Source organism: Triticum urartu, chromosome 4A (genome assembly GCF_056163025.1).
Source record: "Triticum urartu cultivar PI428250 chromosome 4A, HENAU_Tu73, whole genome shotgun sequence".
NCBI lineage: Eukaryota > Viridiplantae > Streptophyta > Magnoliopsida > Poales > Poaceae > Triticum > Triticum urartu.
In genome coordinates this window covers 212,768,896-212,777,742 of record NC_141876.1, presented here as the reverse complement: position 1 = coordinate 212,777,742, position 8,847 = coordinate 212,768,896, and positions in this window count along the sequence as shown.

The window sequence follows — 8,847 nt, the reverse complement described above, 5'->3', positions numbered from 1 at the left end:
GCATTCACTTTCCAACTATACATTATTTTTCTCTCTTCATAGGTAGATGCATTAATGGTAAAGATGAGGCATGTCACATGTGTGTCCCTGATCTCAGAATTCTTAGGAGTGCTGTGTTAGGAGATAAATCTTATACTTTGGGAGCCATTGTTGCACGTAGGTTGCATCTTAATAGATTTAATGGAGATTTCTTTGGTGGAATTTATGCAACCCGCATAGCTAATTTTCTTGGTGTAGCCATATGCGATGATGATATTGAATTACCTCCTGCTTATCTAGATTTTAATGCTATGGTTCACCACCAGTTTGTCGAGAGGAATGAATCACCTCTCCAGTATCGACTAATCTCTGATAGACGCCGTGTTGTCCATATTACTCTCCTTGCTCCTGTCTTATTTGAGCATCAGGCAAAAGGAAGATATACTATTACCAGAGAGGAGGCAGATGAGTACGAGAGGAGAGCGGAGGCTGTTGGTCACCACGCTTCAGCTCAGCAGGCTATAGCCGCTACATCGCACTACGACCCCAACTATTATTATGGATATCCGCCAGGCCAGCCATGGCCATAGACCAACTTAGGCCAAAAGCCTAAGCTTGGGGGAGTACGTATTTCTCACCAACATTACATTTATGTTCACACACTCATTGCCAGATATCTGTGCTCATACTTTTTCATTATATCATCCATGCTAGTTTAATTTTCCTTTTTATGCCTTCATCTTGTGTGTTTGATAAACTATTAAGAAAAACCAAAAAAATCAGTTGTAGCTTTTAATTAGTTTACTTTCCATGCTTGTAGTAGTAATTAAAAAGAAAACCCAAAAAGATTTCATGTTCTTCTTTTACTTGTTGGGAGCTCTTCCTTGTAAATAGTTTTATTTCTTTTCTTTTCTTTGGGGGTCGATAGGAGAAGACCATGATTAAATTGTTGAAGTGGCTCTTATATACATTATTGTTGATCTGACAAAAGAGCCCATATTGCCATGTCTTCTCCTGTTTATTGAATGCTTGCAGATTCCATCTTAGTCCAATGCACTTGCACAATTATTATTATTCACATCGTTCGGTCGTGCAAGTGAAAGCGAATTATGACGATATATGATGGACTGACTGAGATGAGAAAAGTTGGTATGAACTCGACCTCTTTTATTTTTGTAAATATGATTAGTTCATCGTTCCTGATTCAGCCTATTATGAATAAACATGTTTGCAATGACAACTAGAGATCATAGTTTCTTGTGCCATGCTTGATTAGCTAGGAGCTTATAATGGTTTACCTTGCGTGCCAACATGCTATTAAAATGGTTGTGATGTGGTATGATAGGGTGGTATCCTCCTCTGAATGATTTAAGTGACTTGACTTGGCGCATGTTCACGCATGTAGTTGAAACAAAATCAACATAGCCTACTCATGCTTGCATTCGGTGTTGATTAATTTTAATGCATGTTCATGACTGTTGTCACTCTCTAGCTGGTCGCTTCCCAGTCTTTTGCTAGCCTTCACCTATACTAAGCGGGAATACTGCTTGTGCATCCAATCCCTTAAACCCCAAAGTTATTCCACATGAGTCCACTATACCTACCTATATACGGTATTAACCTGCCGTTCCAAGTAAATTTGTATGTGCCAAACTCTAAACCTTCAAATAAACATCATGTTTTGTATGCTCGAATAGCTCATGTATCAACTAGGGCTGTCTGGATCTTCCATGTTAGGTGGGTTATTCTCAAGAGGAGTGGACTCCGCTCCTCACTCACGAGATAAATGGCTGGTTACCGGGATGCCCTGTCTCATGCTTTATGCAAGCTAAATCAAAATAATTGCAAAAAACTCCCCCTGGGACTCTTGTTAGTTGGAGGCACTCGTTGTTTCAAGCAAGCCATGGATTGATGCTTGTTGGTGGAAGGGGGAGTATAAACTTTACCATTCTGTTTGGGAATCGCCTATAATGTGTGTAGCATGGAAGATATCGCCATCTCTTGGTTGTTATGTTGACAATGAAAGTATACCGCTCAAAATATTATTCACCTCTGTTTCAAAACCGAGCTCTGGCACCTCTACAAATCCCTGCTTCCCTCTGCGAAGGGCCTATCTATTTACTTTTATGCTGAGTCATCATCCTCTTATTAAAAAGCACCAGTTGGAGAGCACCACTGTCATTTGCATTCATTACTGTTAGTTTACATTGAGTATGACTTGACTGGATCTCTTTTACCATGAATTACAATGTCTAGTCGGTCCTTGGTCTTTAAAGGTGCTCTTCATTTATGTTTTGCGGTCTCAGAAAGGGCTAGCGAGATACCACCTTGTTATATCATATTATGATTGTTTTGGGAAAGTGTTGTCATCCGAGATTTATTATTATTGCTCGCTAGTTGATTATGCTATTGATATGAGTAAACTTGAGACCTAAGCATTGTTGCGAGTGTGGTTAGTCATAATCTTTGCTGAAAACTTGAATGCTGGCTTTACCTATTTACAACAACAAGAGCAAACCGAGTTTGTAGAAGTTTTCTTTATCACTTTCAGTTTGTCAACTGAATTGCTTGAGGACAAGGAAAGGTTTAAGCTTGGGGGAGTTGATACATCTCCATCGTATCTACTTTTCCAAACACTTTTGACCTTTTTTTGGACTCTAACTTGCATGATTTGAATGGAACTAACCCGGACTGACGCTGTTTTCAGCAGAATTACCATGGTGTAATTTATGTGTAGAAAAAAATGTTCTCGGAATGACCTAAAACTTCACAGAGCAACTTTTTGGATAATATAAAAAATACCTGCAAAAGATGAAGGACAGGGGGCCCACCACCTTTCCACGAGGGTGGGGGGCGCGCCCCCCTACCTCGTGGGCCCCCTGGTGCCTCTCCGAGTCCAACTCTATATATTGTGTATCGGGGACAAAAAAAATCAGAGAGAAGAATTCATCGCGTTTTACGATACGGAGCCGCCGCCAAGCCCTAAAACCTCTTGGGAGGGCCGATCTGGAGTCCGTTCGGGGCTCCAGAGAGGGGAATCCATCGCCATCATCATCATCGACCATCCTCCATCACCAATTTCATGATGCTCACCGCCGTGCGTGAGTAATTCCATCATAGGCTTGCTGGACGGTGATGGGTTGGATGGGATCTATCATGTAATCGAGTTAGTTTTGTTAGGGTTTGATCCCTAGTATCCACTATGTTCTGAGATTGATGTTGCTATGACTTTGCTATGCTTAATGCTTGTCACTAGGGCCCGAGTGCCATGATTTCAGATTTGAACCTATTATGTTTTCAACAATATATGAGTGTTCTTGATCCTATCTTGCAAGTCTATAGTCACCTATTATGTGTTATGACCCGTTAACCCCGAAGTGACAATAATCGGGATACTTACCCGTGATGACCGTAGTTTGAGGAATTCATGTATTCAATATGGGTTAATGCTTTGTTCTGGTTGTCTGTTAAAAGGAGGCCTTAATATCCCTTAGTTTCCTTAAGGACCCCGCTGCCACGGGAGGGTAGGACAAAAGATGTCATGCAAGTTCTTTTCCATAGGAACGTATGACTATGTTCAGAATACATGCCTACATTATATCAATAAACTGGAGCTAGTTCTGTGTCACCCTAGGTTATGTTGTTACATGATGAACCGCATCCGGCATAATTCTCCATCACCGATCCATTGCCTACGAGCTTTCCATATATTGTTCTTTGCTTATTTACCTTTCCGTTGCTATTGCTATCATCACTACAAAATACCAAAAACATTACTTTTACTACTGTTACCTTTTGCTACCATTACCACTACTATCATATTACTTTGCTGCTAAATACTTTGCTGCAGATACTAAGTTTCCAGGTGTGGTTGAATTGACAACTCAGCTGCTAATACTTGAGATATTCTTTGGCTCCCCTTGTGTCGAATCAATAAATTTGGGTTGAATACTCTACCCTCGAAAACTGTTGCGATCCCCTATACTTGTGGGTTATCATCAGTGACGCAACTGCACCAGCAGTTAAGTAACAGAAGTAGCGTCCTTCTCCAACATAGCTCTTCGACTCCACGTTGCCGCCAAGAAGCTAATCAACCGTCAATGGTCAACCCGCCTAGCTTGGCTTGAACCGGAGGGTAGCAGCGGTGGCCTTACTTGGACCCGAGCGGCGGCGACCTTCCATGTTCTATGCTTCCTCGTTTTCTGTGTGGCGCGGCCTAATTGGCAGCGGGGCGGGGCATCGACGGAGCCAGTGATGTCCTCTGTCTCGTTGTCAGTGGGGCGGTGCCTTGGCGGAGCGGGGGAAATCCGGCATGGCCGGGCCTCGGTGGAGTAGGGCCTCACCGAAGCCGACGAGGTCCTCCGCCTTGGTGCCGGTGGGGTGGGGCCTCGACGTAGCCGGTGGTGTCCTCTGCCTCGTTGTTGGCGCCGTGAGGCCTCGACGCAGCAGGTCCTCGTCGACGCCAGCGGAGCAGGGACTCGTCAGAGCCGGCATTGTCCTCTGCCAAGTCCTTGGTCTCGCCAAACAGCGCCTTCCCCGCTTCATCGCCTTCTTTGTAGGCGGCCGCAGCCTCCCCCACCCGCATGCGGTACCACTTACCCTCGAGGCGGCGCTCGCGGGCGGAGTGGTACGAGTCGAGCACCACCTCCTGCTTTGCCTGCTCCACGGTGATCTTCTCCTCCGCCTGTAGGTGCTCCTGGAGGAGATGGTGGTTGTAGGCGGCATCGGCCTACGCCTCCCAGAACTGCTCCTCGCGCTTCTGCCTCACCGTGTCCATTTATTGGGCACGGGCCTCACTGATGGTCATGGTGCAATGCAACAGGGAGGATGGCACAGAGGAGGGGGATGGCACCGGATTGTCGACTACCACGTTATCCATTTTAATGTCGTCGTCCTCCGGCTGCCTGCCGGCCAACCAGTCGGCAACAATGGCTGCCATCTCCTTGTGGTCCGTCGTCCACCCATCCCGAAGAGTTATAGAGCGCGAGGAAGCCATGGTGGGCATTAGTGGTGTGGACAGGAGAAAGGGAACGGAGGTGGATGACTGCGGCTATGGCTGGCGCAGCAGTTTATTTAGAAATGGTGGGTGGCGGAGGGGCGGACTTCTGGCGCCAGAGTGGCCGCCTCAGCAACCGCGTATTATTAATGTGGGTGGCAGACGGACGGACGGACGGCACTTGTGTCGTTTGAAGGCGAAGCAATCGCCTGCACCAGGAAGCGAGGAGGGCAGTGCTGACCGTTTCGGGCTGAAAGCGAGCGCGGGCAAGGGAGGCGGTCTAGGTGGGCCATGGCAGTCAGACTCGTGCTTGGTAGCGGGTCGGTCCAGCAGCCGGACATGTTGGCTCGCCAGCGAGCTCGCCGAGCTGAGCGTCAACAATCAGACGATGGACGTAGCTTCTGACCATGAGCCGGCGCCACTATCCAAGCTGGTTCATGCCATGTTCACCATATTGCAGGTGTGGCCGTAGTTCCACGCCCTAATGGTGGAAGAGCTACCAGCACAAGAGGACCTGTGGTGCAACCTCCGTCTCCTCAACGAGCACCGGTGAACAAGAGAACGACAATGTCATCGCCGACATGTGGCCCTATGAGGCTTCCCGAATGAGCAGCGTGCGCTGTATCAGACCATCCCTAGGGCCCGCGAGGCCCTCTCCATCATCCTTCGAGTTGTTGCGCTCGCCGTGGCGCCTCCGTCTCGCGTTGTCAACATGGTCAACGGACATGAGGAATGAGGAGATGGCTTTAGTTAGAGAGGATGACAGTGGGGACCCACCAAGGACATAGCCGCATGTGCATAAGTGCCTCCTTATTATATACAACTATAATATTTTTTCTTCCTCCTGGTTTCCTGACATCACGGTCCCACACCATTGTCAACATCTGTAGTCAATAAACAAGATAATTGCACAAGGAGCGGCCAACAGCTGGGACCAAGCAGCTCGAGTAGTTTTTCTATTTTTGAGGTGTGAGCACTGTAGAGTTTTTCTCGAGCAATGTTTTCGTTGTTGTTAAGAGGAGAGAAGGTTATTAACTGGGCAGGCTATGGCCCATCTATCCCAGGCCAGATATCCAAACCAGATATTAATCGTTTTTCAAGCTGAAAATGGCTTCCCAACTATACTTTTTTTAGGAATACCCAGGTAAGGTCAACATGTTATTCTCCACCCCCATTGGCTGCAAATCTTTCCAAGGAGGGATGCATTAGGCTTTACAAGGAAATGGTCTTTAAGAAATAACAAATAGGATGTCATTATAAAAACTAGGCAGTAATTATAAAAAATGCACCAAACACGTAATTAGTTTATAATTATTTTTTTGGATTTTCAAAATTTTAATTTCATTAATTGTTGCGCATGCAATGTTTCATTGGAATTTTTACGTAATACAAATTTATATTGAAATTGTATTTATTCTGACTACAAATTTCGAGATAAAAATATTTCGGGTCCCATCAAAATGTGGGAAATTATATTGAATTCTGTTTTGAATGGTTGGTTGAAGTAATTAATCATTGTCCTAGCTATAAAATGGGTAGTACTTTTAACAAACTATAAATGGGCTGTAGTAAATTCCATTAGAATTAGAAAATGGTTGTACATTCTTGCAAATCGCAAATGGGCTATAAGTTCTCTGCCACACACTTGTGGGCCTACTAAATTGATGCATCCCCTAACAAAAGTAAGTTGACGCGTATGCAAGGATTTGTCAACTTATAGTCAACACACGGTTCTAGCCGCAGTGGCCGTTGGATGTCCATCCAATGGATGTCGTGCTTCTTCTATAATCTCAGATATTCTAGCTTCAGCTGCCCAAAAAACGATTCCTCCGCCTGACATCTGGGGTGCACCATTTCAGAGGCTGACCCGTGGGCCTACTAAGTTGACGTGTACCAAGGGCTTTGTCAACATCATCAATTTAAACGAGTCTAGCTGCAGAGACCGTATGATGTCCACCCAACGGCCGTAGTGCTTCTTCAACCTCTGGTCTTCTTGCTCCAACTGCCTAAAACAGCGCCGGCGGGACTACCTGCTGCCGCCTCCCGTGGCTGGCTATGCTGCTGCACAGGCCGCACCGCTCAACCCTACTTCATTGCTGGCCAGGCCATTCCTCTACTCACCCACACCTCCTGTTATTTTCCGCCGATGACAGCCGGACCAGTAAACCCTTGTACTCCCCACTGCATGGGCAACCACTGCCATTTCTTCCCCGGCTCCGTGTCATTCCCTTCCTGGTGCTCTCGCCGCACCGGGGTCAATGTGGTCAACGAACGACATCCATCGGACATGGAATGTACATGGAGAGGTTGACAGCTGGGTCCATGGCCGCACACAAGGAATTGCCTCCTTATTACGTGTAAAATAATGATTCCTCCACCTGACGGCAGGGACCCACCGGACAAGCCACCGTATTTCGCGAAAAAACGTTTCCCCCCCTGACTGCTGGGACCCACTAGCTACATCTTCGCACGGAAGGAAGTGCATCAATATTACGGGAAAAAAATTAATGATTCGCCCCCTGACTACTGGGACCCACCAGCTACATCTTCGCACGCAAGGAAGTGCCTGACAGTCGGTACCCACCTGGTCAAAGCATACGTAGCGTTGTCATTCTGGTCGCGAACGTGTACGCACATACGACCGGTCTGTCTGCAGCCTGCAGCGATCAATCGTGGTCGTGTATGGAAGGGCACGTGTCGTAGTAGAGGCACGCACGTGTCTTAGTAGAGGCGCGCACATAGCATGTACACGTACGTACAACGGCCAGGGTGCAAGAAAGTAAATATGGCCACGTACGTACATACGGGCGGGGTCTCAAATGCCTACTCGCGCATATGTACAGCCAGGGCTCCTGCACATGGCTGGGTCGGAAAGGAGAAACTGCGTCATCATCGTGTTCATGGGGAGGCTACGGAATGCGTCGTGTTCATTGGGAGGCAACGGAACGCGAGCGGTTCATCGGGAGCCAACCGGCTTGGACAGAATAGCCGATGGAAACGAGGCATGGCGTACCATAGAACGCAGGAAACGGCCTTGTGTTCGACCAGCCATGGTCGAAATGGGATCCTGTTCATCAGGAGGGGTCTGGCGTACCACAAAATGTAGGAAACGGACCTCCTATGGTCGAAATGGGGTCCTGTTGATCGGGAGGGGTGTGGCGTACCGCAAAACAGATGAAACGGACTTGTGTTGGAGCGCTATGGTTGAAATGGGGGTCCTGTTCATCGGGAGGGGTGTGGCGTCTCGCAAAATGGGACTCCACGGGATACTGTTCATCTCCATCATCAACTGCCTCCATGGGCTACTGTTCATCCACCGTCGACCTCCTCCAGCCTCCACCTGCGACTGTTCATCCACAGGCTCCTGTTCGTCCAGCCTCCACCGCGTGCTCCTCCACCGGTTACTGTTCAACCAGCCCTCTCCACGGGGTCCTGTTCAACCACCCCTCCACGGGCAAATGTTCATCAAGCCCTCCACCGGCAACTGTTTAACCAGCCCTCCATGGGGTCCTGTTCGTCCAGCCATCCACGGGGTCTTGCTCATCCACCGGCTCGATCCATCGGTGTACTGTTCAACCAGCGGCAACGGCCTCTACTACCACGGGGTCCTGTACATCCAACCACCCACTGGGAACTATTCATCCACCCCCAACAACTCTCACTGTTCATCCAGAGGCAGCATCGAAGGAATCACTCAGGTTCAGTTAACAGAAAGGGATCGATCGGTCGCTCGGGTTCAGTAACGCGTAGCCTGCAGTGCAATCGGTCGGTTTTAGTTAGAGCCCAACGCCTCGCTCGGGTTCAGTTAGAGCACACTTCCTCGCACACACGCGCATACGTATGAGAGAAACGCACATCGCTCGGCCCTCGAC